Consider the following 13046-nt stretch of genomic DNA (forward strand, 5'->3'; position numbering starts at 1 on the left):
TCTCTGTCTGTCTGTTACTATCTCTATGACACAATTCTTGCTAACAACAAATCAGTTGCTACGGTGTAAATGATGGAAACTCTAGGATAAAGAGGCCACTCATCCTTACAATTAATGAAAGAAGAGTAAAATTAAGTATAAATATGACATACACTCTAGATTTCAATGGGTTCAGAGGCAATATAGGTGGGCTGCCATGGACTTGCAAGAATAAAGAGAGTATCCCATGCTTCAGGGCAAGTCAGCCCAGGAATGATATGAGATACTCAAGAATGAAATTCTAGAGATAGAAAGAAAAAAGATTCAATAAGAAGTCAAAATGCAACTGTCTGAAGAGATTGATATGAATTTACAGAGAATTAATTAACTAAATTAGTTTTTAAAAATAAATATGAAAGGGCAGTGTGTAATAGACAGAGCAACAGACCTGAAGTCAAAAGGACCTGAATTCAAATCGGGCCTCAGGCACTTAACACATCCTGGCTGTGTGACTTAAACCCCACTGGGAAAGTCACTTAACCCCAATTGCCTCAGAGGGAAGGGGGCAAGGGGAGAAGAGAGAAAATGAAAGAAGATCAATATAGATGACAAGGTTCTACAAAACTACTGAGAAATACTAAAATTTAAATGAAATCGACAAGAAAAACTAAAGACAAGAGAAGCTTAAAATATCATTGAGAGAAAAAGAAAAATCAAAGAAGGGCCAGACCCTTTGCTTGAAGTGGATGCAATAATGGTAACAGACAGCAGGGAGATGGTAGAACTGCTTTCTTCTTTTGTTTCTGTTTCTTTTACAGATAAAGGACCTTCACTCTGGAAAGGACAGAACAAAAACTAAAAGGGAACTGATGCTTCAGATTAGAAAGTTGATAGTAAAATAGCACTTCACTGCTACAGATGAATTCATGTTACCTGGCCATAATGAATTATATTCTTTGCTACTAAAAGATAAAACAGAAGTGAGGACATAACTACTGTGAGTGATATTTGAAAGGCTATGGAAAACAAGAATGGTACCACGAGATTGGAGAAAGGCAAATGCTTCAATTTGCACAACAGGGAAGAGTAGAGAGTCTGCAAAGTAAAAGAAAGTCAGTTTTGCTTTGATTTCTGGGGAAATTCTTGAAAGAATCATTAAAAAGATGGCTGGTGCATATCTAGATAGGGAAACAGTGATTTCAAAGAACTGGAATACCTTCATCAGGAATAAGTTGTATCAGACTAATAATCTTTCCTTTTTTAATAAGATTAACTGATACGGGGATAGATTTAACCAAAGGTTTTGATGAAGTATCCCTTATTATTCTTGTGGATAAAATAAAGAGATATGGGTTATATAATATAAACAGATAGATTCAGAACAGATTGGATGGCCAAAGAATATTTGTTAATGGTTTCTATTTGATTCTGTGATATTTAACATGTTAATCAATGACTGCTAAAAGCATAGAAAGTATATACTCATCAAATCTGCAACTGAAAAATCTGGGAATAACAGTTAACATACAGGATATCAGAGGAAGGTTCCTAATAGAATGAGAAAGGCTAGCACATTGAGCTGCATCTCTACTAAGAGTATCTACTAAAATAAACTTTAATTGGAGATAAATATAAAGTGTTAGTCTTGGATATTAAAAAAAAATCAATTCCATACATATAAGATGGAGAGACATATATAGCAGTTGCTCAAAAAGGGTCTGAGATTTTAGTGGATTGTAAGCTCAGTCAGCATATAACAGCTAAAAAGTTAAAGCAATCTTGTCCTGCAAGGGGAGGATGGCATATAGATTTTAGAAACAGCAAAGTATTAATCTCACTGTCTTCTGTTTTTATCAGGTCCCTCTGGAGTATTATTTTTAATTCTGGAAATCAGGGTTTAAGAGGACATTGTTAAGCTAGAGAATGTCAAAGGATTTCATGACATATGAGGACAGATGGAAAACACAGGGCATTGTTAGCCCAGGAAAAAGAGGACTTGGTTCAATTGGAATGAAGGTGGAGAGTGTTGGAGTAGGGGGCAATGACAGATATGTTAAAGTATTTGAAAGGTTATCATAGAGATGAAGGGGTAGATTTGTTCAGTTTGACCTCAGAGGACAAAACTAGGTGCAATGAAATGGATGTCACAAAAAAAGGACAATTTATTTGATATCAGGGCAAATTTGTTTTTAACTATTAGAGCTATTTCAGGAACAGAATGCCTTTTTTAAGGGGTATTATTTGATTTCTTCTCCAATAAGAAATAGAATGACCATTTGTCAGTAATTTTCATAGGGATGCCTTTAGGTATGAGCTGAGGTATCAAATGGGGGGCTGCAGGTCACAAAACTCTGAACTGGGGCTCAAACAGAAACTGGGAAATATTTAATAAATTAAATAAAAATATAGTACACAAATACTGTTAATTTGATGTTTTCCAAGTCAGTATATCACAGGCAAGGATCCCTTTCTATCCGAGTTTAACACCAGTACTTTAGACAATTCTTAAATTTCAGAGAAAATGACAACCTGCATTAGTGAAAAAAGTTTCTATCCTAAGATTTCAAATCACAAGTTTGAATCACTGGAGGGAAAAAGATAAATATTACCTCCAACTAAGTAAACACATGAAAAATAGAGGCTGAAAGATATGAAATGCAGAGATTCATTATGAAAATTAAAAGAACATAACTTTTCATTTATAAGCCATCTATTTGGCAAAAAGTTATATCAGATTAATAATACTTCTCTATTCCAATAGAGCATCTCATATAAAACTAATTAAATGGATGTCAAAAGAACAAATTCAAACTATAGTATATTATATTCTAGTTCTGCCTTTAATATCTAAAATTGCAGGATATTTAAAAAGATATTAAAGTGATTATTCTAGCCCTAAGTTAAAGTATCCATACTTTGCCCCCTGACATCTCTTTATTTATGAGTTAAAATAGCATTAGATCACTGAAATCTATTTAAAATCCAAAGAACTAAACTTAAGCCAGGAAATTCAATCAAATCTTTCCCTATCCAAATCTAATCGTCTATCCACCAGTTAGGAGTCACACGGATAAAGCACTGAATCTAGAATCAAAAAGACATGAGTTCATATTTGGCCTGGGCAAGTCACTTAAATCTGTTTGCCTCAGTTTCCCCCAATTGTAAAAATGGGACAAAAACAGCACCTATCTCTCAGGGTTGTTGTGAGAGTCAAATGAGATAATAATTGTAAAGTTCTTAGTACCGTACTGGACACATAGTAAGGCCTGTAGAAATGTTAAATATTTTTACTAACTTTAAATAGTTTTAAAACAGACTTCCCACCTAATGCCAATATGTCTATAATTATATGATCAATTCAACAGGTATTAAGCACCTACTATGTGTGCAATAATTTAGCACAGATGGTATAAACATAACCCTAATGTGAGTGATATTTATAAATCCCAAAATAAAATTCTGAACCAATTATGATTGTAAATATCCATTTGTCCCCATCTTTAAAAACAAGATCCTGATCTAAGTCTGGACCCACCTAAAAGATCTCTGAAAGTACAGATAAATTCAGCCGTTGATTAATAGCTTGTTCTATCTCTTTTTCTATAAAGGGATTATTTAAGTTATTTATTTCATCTTCTGCTAATCTGGTCAATCTATATTTTTGTAAGTATTCCTCCATTTCACTAAGATTATCAAATTTATTTACATAGTTGGGCAAAATAACTCCTAATTATTGCTCTAAATTCTTTTTCATTGGTAGGAAGTTCTCCCTTTTCATTTTTGTTATGAACAATTTGTTTTTCTTCTTTCCTTTTTCCAATCTAATTAAAGAATTATATATTTTGTTGGTTTTTTTTTTTTAAATAAAACCAATCCTTACTCTTGTTTATTAATTCAATAGTTTTCTTACTTTCACTTTTATTAATCTCCCTTTTTATTTTCAGAATTTCAAATCTGGTATGTAACTGGGATTTTTAATTTGTTCTTTTTCTAGCTTTTAAAATTGCAAGCCCAATTTTTTGATCTTCTCTTTGGCTATTTTATGCAAGGAAGCATCTAGAGATAGAAAACTTTCCCTAAGAACTGCTTTGGCTACATCCCATAAATTTTGGTATGTTGTCTCATTATTGTCATTCTTTTGGATGAAATTATCAATTGTGCCTATCTATGATTTGCTGTTTCACCCACTCATTCTTTAGGATTAGATTATTTAGTTTCCAATTAATTATTAGTCTATTTTCCCCTGGCTTTTTATTGCATGTAATTTTTATTGTTTCATTATCTGAAAACATTCATTTACTGTTTCTGCCCTTCTGTTCTTGATTTTAAGTTTTTTTATGCCCTAATACATGGTCAATTTTTGTATAGGTTTCATGTACTACTGAAAAAAAAGTATATTTCCTTTTTGTCTCCACTCAATTCTTCTAAATCTATCATACCTAACTTTTCTAGAATTCTATTGATTTCCTTAATTTTTCTTATTTATTTTAAGAAATCACTCATTTAAGGAAACATAACATCATTTGGGAAATATTCTGGGTTTTCTTACATAAGAACCAACTATTTGATATTACTGATTAAAACTTGTGAATGTTAATGTCACTAAAGAAGCAAAATTTCAATAAACAATGAAAAAAAAAATCTAAGCCATCCCCCTATAATTCCTAACACTGCAGTAATGATACTCATTGACTTTTGATATAGAAAATTTCTTATATGAATACTAAGTTGATAAAAATAAATTCAGGAAAAAGAAAAATACACTCATAGGTATAATTCCACTGCAATTGTCTAGCCATTTCAGGAGTCAGTGATTCTGCACGTTTCCTTTCTATATAATTTTCTAAATCCTTTCAATTGTCTAAATTAATATCTTTTTTTCATTCCTAAAGAAAAAGTTCTTTTTGTTCTATGTCCTAATTAGGGAACTACATCTTCAAGAAATCTCCAATAAATACAAAAGAGTGGCCCCAGAGTTCTTTCAAATGTAATTTTATTATTTCAAACAACAAATATTAATAACTATTCTTTGTAACTCTCCACTGATTCCTTAATATTTTCAATGATAAATGTAAGCTAATGTAAGTAATCATTACATCTATATTCATTAAAAATATATTACTACCCATCTCTCTTATCAACTTGCTCTAAGATAATCTTTTCTCACCACCTTCTGAGGTACTCAATCTTCACCACAGGTAATGCATGACTTATTTATAAACTTCTTCCTTTACCTAATACCTTTTTTTCATGTCTTCTTGGACGTCTTTCCCAAAACATCTTAGTCCAACCAACCAAGTCCAAGCAACCATTGAAACTAAATATGTATAGAGGCTAAAACAATATAGCCAGAACACAAAAAACTAAGAAATATAAAAAATAAACACTATACATGTGTGAAATGATATGTACAACTCTTGTGCTTCATTGAGATCCACAGTGTATCAAGAGGGCTAAAGGAAAATCCTTAAAATGCTTATTGGGCCCACTGTGAAGAATTTATGGTATGGTATGATTAAGAATCACATGAGATGAAAAGACATATGAATGTGTTGTAGTTTGCAGAGTTGGAAGGGATTTTTCCTCAAAAACAAAACAGATTCACAAAAGTATCAAAAATATAAACAGGAACAACTAGATAAGACAGTTATATACATTTAGAATCTCTAACAGCTGAGAGAGAGTGTGAGTTATTTAATAATACAAAAAAAAAATCAGAAAGTTTACAAAAATTTTCCCCAATTTCCTATTCTAAAACTATGCTATATAAGGAAATGATGTTTTTTAAAAATTATTTGACAGTAAAACTTATTACTCTACTCCCCCAAATTTTTCCCACAACACACCAAGGGAATCTTGTGTTTTAGGGAAATAAAGCAAATCAAGGGGACCTCAGGTATGGTTTTTTGGCAAGAAAAAAGATGCAAGGGATTTGGGGAAAGGATTCAAAGGGTAAGAACAGAAGGGTGTACAGGGTAAGAACAGAAGTAGGGGAGAGGATATAGGGGAATAAAGACTCAAAAGAGGAGAGAGGGAATTCTGGAAATATCAAAGGTGGGAAGTCGTTTCATAACATTTATTGATCAACCTTCACCTTGAGCACCTTCCTTTCCCCATAATGGGACTGATTTCTTGACAGTCAGGGTAACAGTGAGACTGAAGGTAGATAGTACTCTAGGCATGAAGATCCATGGTAAATTCCCAACCTTGTAGCAATGAGTACCTTAGTAATGAACATTACTGTATTTTTGCAGTTTCAGTCCATTTATGAAGAAACTTGACTGGTTCTTTCCAACCAATATGCCTACCTCTCACAACATAATATTGATGAAGGTTTTCCCAGGTGGAGCAGCAGAAAGAGTGAGTCTATGGTTGCTTCCTGATAGGTTCCGTCCACCATGAGGTTGTCGATGTAGGCATTCCAGTGGACCACAGTGCTGGGCTGTCTGGCTCTGCTGCTGCTGCGGGCAGGGGGTGGCAGAGAGTTCGGGGCATGCGCTGCTGTCTGGGCTCGCGGCTCCGTGCTCTCTGCTGCCCTCGGCTCCGCTTCAGAGATGTTTAAAACACTTGAGAACAAACTGTTTTCAAGTACTTTAAAAGCATGCAATTACATAATAAAAAATTAATGCCAATTACAATGGTGAGAATTACAACTCATCCTCGTTTTCTCATTCTCTTTCTTATCCATATCGTTCAAAAAAAAAAAAACAAAACAAAACAAAAAAAAAAAAACAAAAAAACGCTCCAGAACATCTACCTAATATATTTGATATTTTCTTCTAAGTCTTTTAATGACTTAGAAACCAAAGTAACACTCAAGAGTGTTGTTGGTTAATCCGGTATTTACTAATAAATCAGCTTAATGAGCTGCCACTTGTATATGAATTTGGAAAAATATGTATGAGTTTAAAAATATATTGTTGGATCTTTGCTAGAAGTTTATGATACCTATTTAAAGTAAAGTCTTGGTGGGAATATTTTAGATTCATACATATATATGGGACCTGAAAAGCCCTTAGAGTGATCTATCCTAAATCTCTACTTTTAGCCACTGGTGGTGTTCCCTGGTAAGGACAAGCCAGCTAACTGAAGGATATCAGGCAGTAAATTCAGAGGGTGAAGGGTCTGTACCTAAATCAACAGAGAACTAGTAGTTTCTATTTCTATATATATATAGAAAGGTAGTAGGAAAGGTTGGGAAGATTATTTGAAGGGATTGGTCTAAGTAGGGAAAATAGTAGAAAGAAGTATGTTCCCATTATAGATTTAAAGAATGCCTACACTTCAGTCTAGAAATTCAATATCAATTAGGCATACCTTCCTCATTTTACTAAATAGTTCCATGAAAACAAAGAGAAGTTCACTCCATAGGAACAACATATACGTAATGCAGTCAAGAACATAGTCACTAGAGAGAGATCAATGTTTTAAAGAGTTAATGTTACTATCACACCATCACTAAACAAGATATAAATCTCAGGATACTGTTTAGACATTATGGCTGGGGACACTGTAATATTGCAGAGGAATTTGATTTACTTCCCTATTTCTGTTGAGGGTATCACTATCCTACCAGTTATGGAAATTCACAACCTCTGAGTCAATTACAATGCCTTTTTCCTCATCCCATATACAATCTGAAGACAAATTTTGTCTCTTCTATCTCTAATATATTTTTTCTCTCTACACCCATCTGATCATCAAACCAGTTCAGGTCATCACCTGGATTATTGCAGTATTAGAAAACAGTGAGATACTATCTGACCTTTATGATTCACACTCTCCTCTCTCCATTTTATTCTCCACACAACTGCAAAATTAATATTTCTAAAGCACAGGCCTAATCACACCATTTCTCTGCTCAAGAAGCTCCAGTTGCTCCTACCAGCTCCTGCCAGGATAAGATATAAACTCCTCTCCTTGGCATTTACAACTTTTTCCAATCTGGTTCCAACCTGTCATTGTAAGCAAACTCAATATTACTCATCTCTAAGTCCTCTACATTTCGGCCAAGGTGGTCTAATTGCTACTACATGTATATAATACTCCATCTCCTCATCCATGTGTCTCTGTACAGACTATTCATTCCTCAATGCTGCCTCTTAAAATAACCACTTTCTTATGCAAGTTCATCTCACAGCACCATTTCCTACATAAGACCTTATCCTTATCCTTCTAATTGCAAGTACTCTCCTCATCAGAAATTACTTCTTATATAATTAATGTTTACTTATTTGTGCTCATGGAATTTCCCCTCAACAGAATTAAATTCCTTGAAGGCAGAGACTTTATTTTTGTCTTTGTATCCCCAGTGTCTAATATAGTGCCTGGTATGTTAACAAGCACTTAAAAAGTGCTTGTTGAAGGAATGCTATTAGTAGAAAAGTACAATGGTCTTACATCATATGGGGCCATCCTTATAAATCCAGCAGTAAGAAGTCAATGAATAGGTATAAAAAACTTTTCTTTTAAAACACTTAAAATATAGATTTTTCACAAATTCTGTCTACTTTCCCCCAATTAGTCAAAATCAATAAGGTTTTACTATTCTTATGCAATCAGCTCTTATGGAATAGAACCCAATACAATCAACCTGGAAAAAACATTCCAAGAATACTAAGAATTTAGAGAAATACCAGTTTTCTATACTGACAAAAATCACAGAAACTGAGGAAACTTCCCCAAATTTTTGCATAGAAGATAACCAACATTTATTAAGCAACTCCTATGTGCAAGGCCCTGGGTTAGAACCTGAAGATACGAAGAAAAAAAAAAAAAAGTTCCTCAAGAAGCCTACAATCTATTGGGGAATACAATCTATTAAGAGGACATTAAGAACAGGGAAAGTTCCAAAGAAGGTAACATTTCAGTTGAATCCTAAAGGAAAACGAGGATTTTAAGGGCAGAATAACAAAGATTTGCATTCTAGGTCATGGAGACAAGAGATAAATACTGAGTTCACAGAATAGCTAGGCTAGGTCCAATTTGGTAATAAGAAAGGTCTAAGGGACAGTACTGGGAAGTAAAGTTAGAAAAGTATATTGGAGTCATATTGTGATGAAGGACTTTGTCTTTTATGCTAGAGACAATAGTAGAGACTTCTAAATAGGGAAATGACATGGCAAGCCAAACTTTGGGAAGATTTATTTGACAGTTACACATGAAAAGGAAACAGGAGGGGCCAATAATTGTCTTGATGTTACAATGGTCTAAATGAAAGGCAATGAGTGCCTTAATTAGGGAAGGTGGGAGTCATATGAGTAGTGAAACAAGGAAAGATATATGAGATTTGGTGAAAGCAGAATTGATATGAATCTAAAGAAACAGAAAACTTAATTCCAGCTTTAAAGGTTCTATTTAACTGGGGCTTTGCTCTAATAGTCAATATAAAATTTGTAATTAATATTATTGTGGTATTACAATGATCAAGAAATTATAGAGCTTGCACTTTCTGATACATGGCATTATATTAGGTATCTATAATCTACATTTATCTGTCCTATAATCAATTTTATAAATTTTTAAATCAAGGAAAAAGTACTTCTAATGACAAAACTATAGAGTAGATCAAAGGTGCCTTATTCAATCTTTTGACTAAAAATTTTTAAAGAAATAGTACATACCTATTACTATAAACATTTTTAACCATCTTAATCATTCTCAATAATTATAAAACCATAATCAAAAATTCTCAAGACAACTTTAGCTACTACAAATTGACATGGCATACTAGATTAATTTAGAACAAAAGGTGTAGAACCTCAGAGGAAACAATGAAACACACAGAGATAAATGCAACTGTAGCATTACTAAACCCAAAATAATATTATAAAACAGTAGTCATCAGAACAATTTATTATAAAGCTAACAAATAGAAATATATTAATGGAAGCATCTAAGGAAGAAAGAAATTGAAAACAGTAGTTCAGTCTCCAATAAATTCAGTGATAGATTACTGAAATAACTCTCTTTTTGACAAAAACTTCTGGAGAAAGTGGAAATAAATTTGGCAGAAATCAAGTTTCTTAAAAAGCTAATATTTTACATAATATATCAAAATATGCTCAAAATGAATTAGCAACTTTAATTTAAAAAATGACATGATAAATAAGTAGAAGTACCTTTCAAAATGATAATTTGAAGGAGAAACCTTACTCACACTAGGGACAAAGAAAATTATAAAAGACAACAGACAATTTAAATTTTGTACATAACAATGAAGATAGAGAATAAGAAGATAAACTGTTGAATGTAGAAAAGACATTTGCAACAAATATCACTGCTGAAAGTCTGGCGTCCAAAATATAAAAGAAACTAATACAAATATGTAATATAGAGAACCATTTCCAATAAATAAGACATTTAAGAATATAAACAAACAAGTTTTCAATTAATCAGCAAACATTTATAAAATGCTTATTTGCCAGGTATTGGTGAACTGAAGATAGAAGCACAAAAGTGAAAAGATATTATAAGTTCACAAATAAGTAAATACAAGACATGAAGAAGTACAAACTACAAATGACTATAAGAAAACATGTCCCTAATAATAAAGAAATATACAAATTAAAACAATTCTGAGGTTTCACTTCACACTACAAAGACACAAAAATGACAAAAGATAGATATGGTTCATAATGGATGGGCATCAAAAAAAAAAAACAAATACTCTTTTGGTAGAACTATAAATTGATCTTTTCAAACTATGGCCTTGGAATTCATCCCACTATTAGGTATATGTCCCAAGGAGATCAAAAACAGAAACACAAGTACACAACACATGAAAATATTAATAATAATATTATTAATAATATAAAAGAACTAGAAATAAAGTATGGGTCCTCAATTGGGGAGCAGTTGAAAAAACTATTAAAAAATAGTTTTATGCAGTAATAAATATTAGACATGAGAAACAAAATTGGAAAGGTCTACATAACTTAATGTACAAAGAACATGAGGTAATAACTATAACAATGAAAATTAAAAGATTAATAAAAGGAAGACAAAGTTTAGGAGAAAGAAAAACTATGGATGGTTCAGAAAAATAGACAACAAAATGTACCTTCCTCCATCAGGAGAAGTAGAAGGTAATTAAGCCAAACAGTCATATCTATATGACATACATATATATGTATATTTCTATACATATGAGACAATATTGTCAAGATATGGTCAGTGTATATGGTTTTATTCAATTTTTTTTTTTTTTAAACAAAGGAAAGGGTCAGTGGGAATGAAAAGGACAGCAGGGAAAAAAAGCTCATCTCAGAATATCATCTCTGTGATATAATAAAAGGCAACAACAACAACAGCATGGAATAGAAGGAAGCATGCTGAATTTGGGGTTAGAAAATCACAGTTCAATTCCCAATTCAGACCCTTACCACCTGGATGATATTAGGCCTTATTTGTACAAGGAAGGGTATTAGACTAGAGTACTCTCCATATATTTGACAAATGTTAATTAGCCAGAGAAAAACATTGCTTTTCCTAAGAACTTGAAAATAGTTAAACAGTGAGAGAGATCCAGACTCACATTTTGTTTTTGTATCTTTCCTTTCATCTGTCTCCAGAAACTTATCCAGGCAAATCTTAAAAACCAAGATAATGAAAAGAAGAAAACCAAAGGTTCCCATTAATGCAGTCTGGCAAACAGCTTCTAAAAGTTATTAGGTCCATAAATTCATATTTGTCTACAAAATGGGCACTGATTCTACTACATTTTCAAACACTATCTCTTCACTATCTTGCCTTGCCTTCTTCTGGCCTTTATTATATAAACTAAGATGACAGAAATGAAAACATAAAAAAATACCATATATATCTCTCTTTTCTATTTTAAAATAGCTTCCAAAATGTGTTTAATTTATATGCTGTATATAAAATGAGGCATTTTATCAGTTACTGGCTCCAAAATGAAATTCTGGATTCAGTCCAACTTTCCACCAAAGAAACAAGCAAACCAGCAGGTCATAACCCCTTCCTCCCTCCGATAAAATCCAATGGCTCCCTATTCCCTTGTCCAATAACTCTTGTCTACCAAAGCCCTCCATAACTCGGGTCCTGCCCCATTCCACTACCTTTCCAGTCTTCTTACACAATACTCCCCAATATATTTATATAATCTTCAATACAATGACACTGTCCCACTTCCTCAACAAGACTCTTCATCTCTCAGCTTTGGGCATTTTTTCTGGCTAAACTCCATGTCTAGAATGCTTTCCCTTTTCATCTCCTCTTACTAGTTTCCTTGGTATCCTTCAAGTTCTAATTAAAATCTCATCTTCTATAAGAAACCTTTCCCAATCCTTCCTAATTGTAATAACTTTCCTCTTTTCCCTACATAAACCTTGTTTCATACTATTGGTTTGCTTATTGTTTTGAATATTCAGAGTGCAAGCTTCTACATCCAGTGCTAAGCACAGTGTTTTGCAAATAGTAAGCACTTAATATTGACTGACTTTACAAATGAGCAACAATATCAATCCTTTAAAAGGGACATTTAAATTTATGCAGTACTAGAATTAGCAAGTCACTCTGGTATGTTTGCCAAGAAAATACTAAAACAGGATTATAGAGTTGGACAAGGGTGATATGACAAAACAACAAAAGAGACTCAATAGGTAAATGTCAAATATAGAGAATACAAAGTTGCTACAAAATTGTTAAGATCAGATTTTTCCAATTATTAAAGAGATTTTATCAATGTCCACTGTAGTCATTGTATACATAGAAGCAGGTGCTTAGGAGCTGTTAGGTACTGACAGGCTTCTGGAATCTGACTTTCCTGTTCAAGCTTTTTTTTTTTTTTTGGCCCCATTTGACTTCTTAGATGCAATTAAGACTTAATTGGTGGAGCAGGTAGGTGGTGCAGTGGATAAGAGCACCAGCCCTGAATTCAGGAGGACCTGAGTTCAAATCTGACCTCAGACACTTAATACTTCCTACCTGTGATCCTGGACAAGTCGCTTAGCCCCAAATTCCTCAGCAATAAGTAAATAAATAAATAAAAAGAGTTAATTGGAGCATTGCATCTTACACCATCTATCAGCTTGTGTGCTATACCC

At 33.0% G+C, this 13046-nt stretch overlaps 1 protein-coding gene across 2 annotated transcripts in view; it reads right to left on the reverse strand.

Annotated features, from left to right (window-relative positions):
* The window catches only part of LOC100934103 (cytochrome b5 reductase 4), an 84848-nt gene that overhangs the window by 22338 nt on the left and 49464 nt on the right, over positions 1-13046 (reverse strand). The gene's annotated exons all lie outside the window — the stretch shown is intronic.

This window comes from Sarcophilus harrisii, chromosome 4, assembly GCF_902635505.1.
Source record: "Sarcophilus harrisii chromosome 4, mSarHar1.11, whole genome shotgun sequence".
Classification (NCBI taxonomy): domain Eukaryota; kingdom Metazoa; phylum Chordata; class Mammalia; order Dasyuromorphia; family Dasyuridae; genus Sarcophilus; species Sarcophilus harrisii.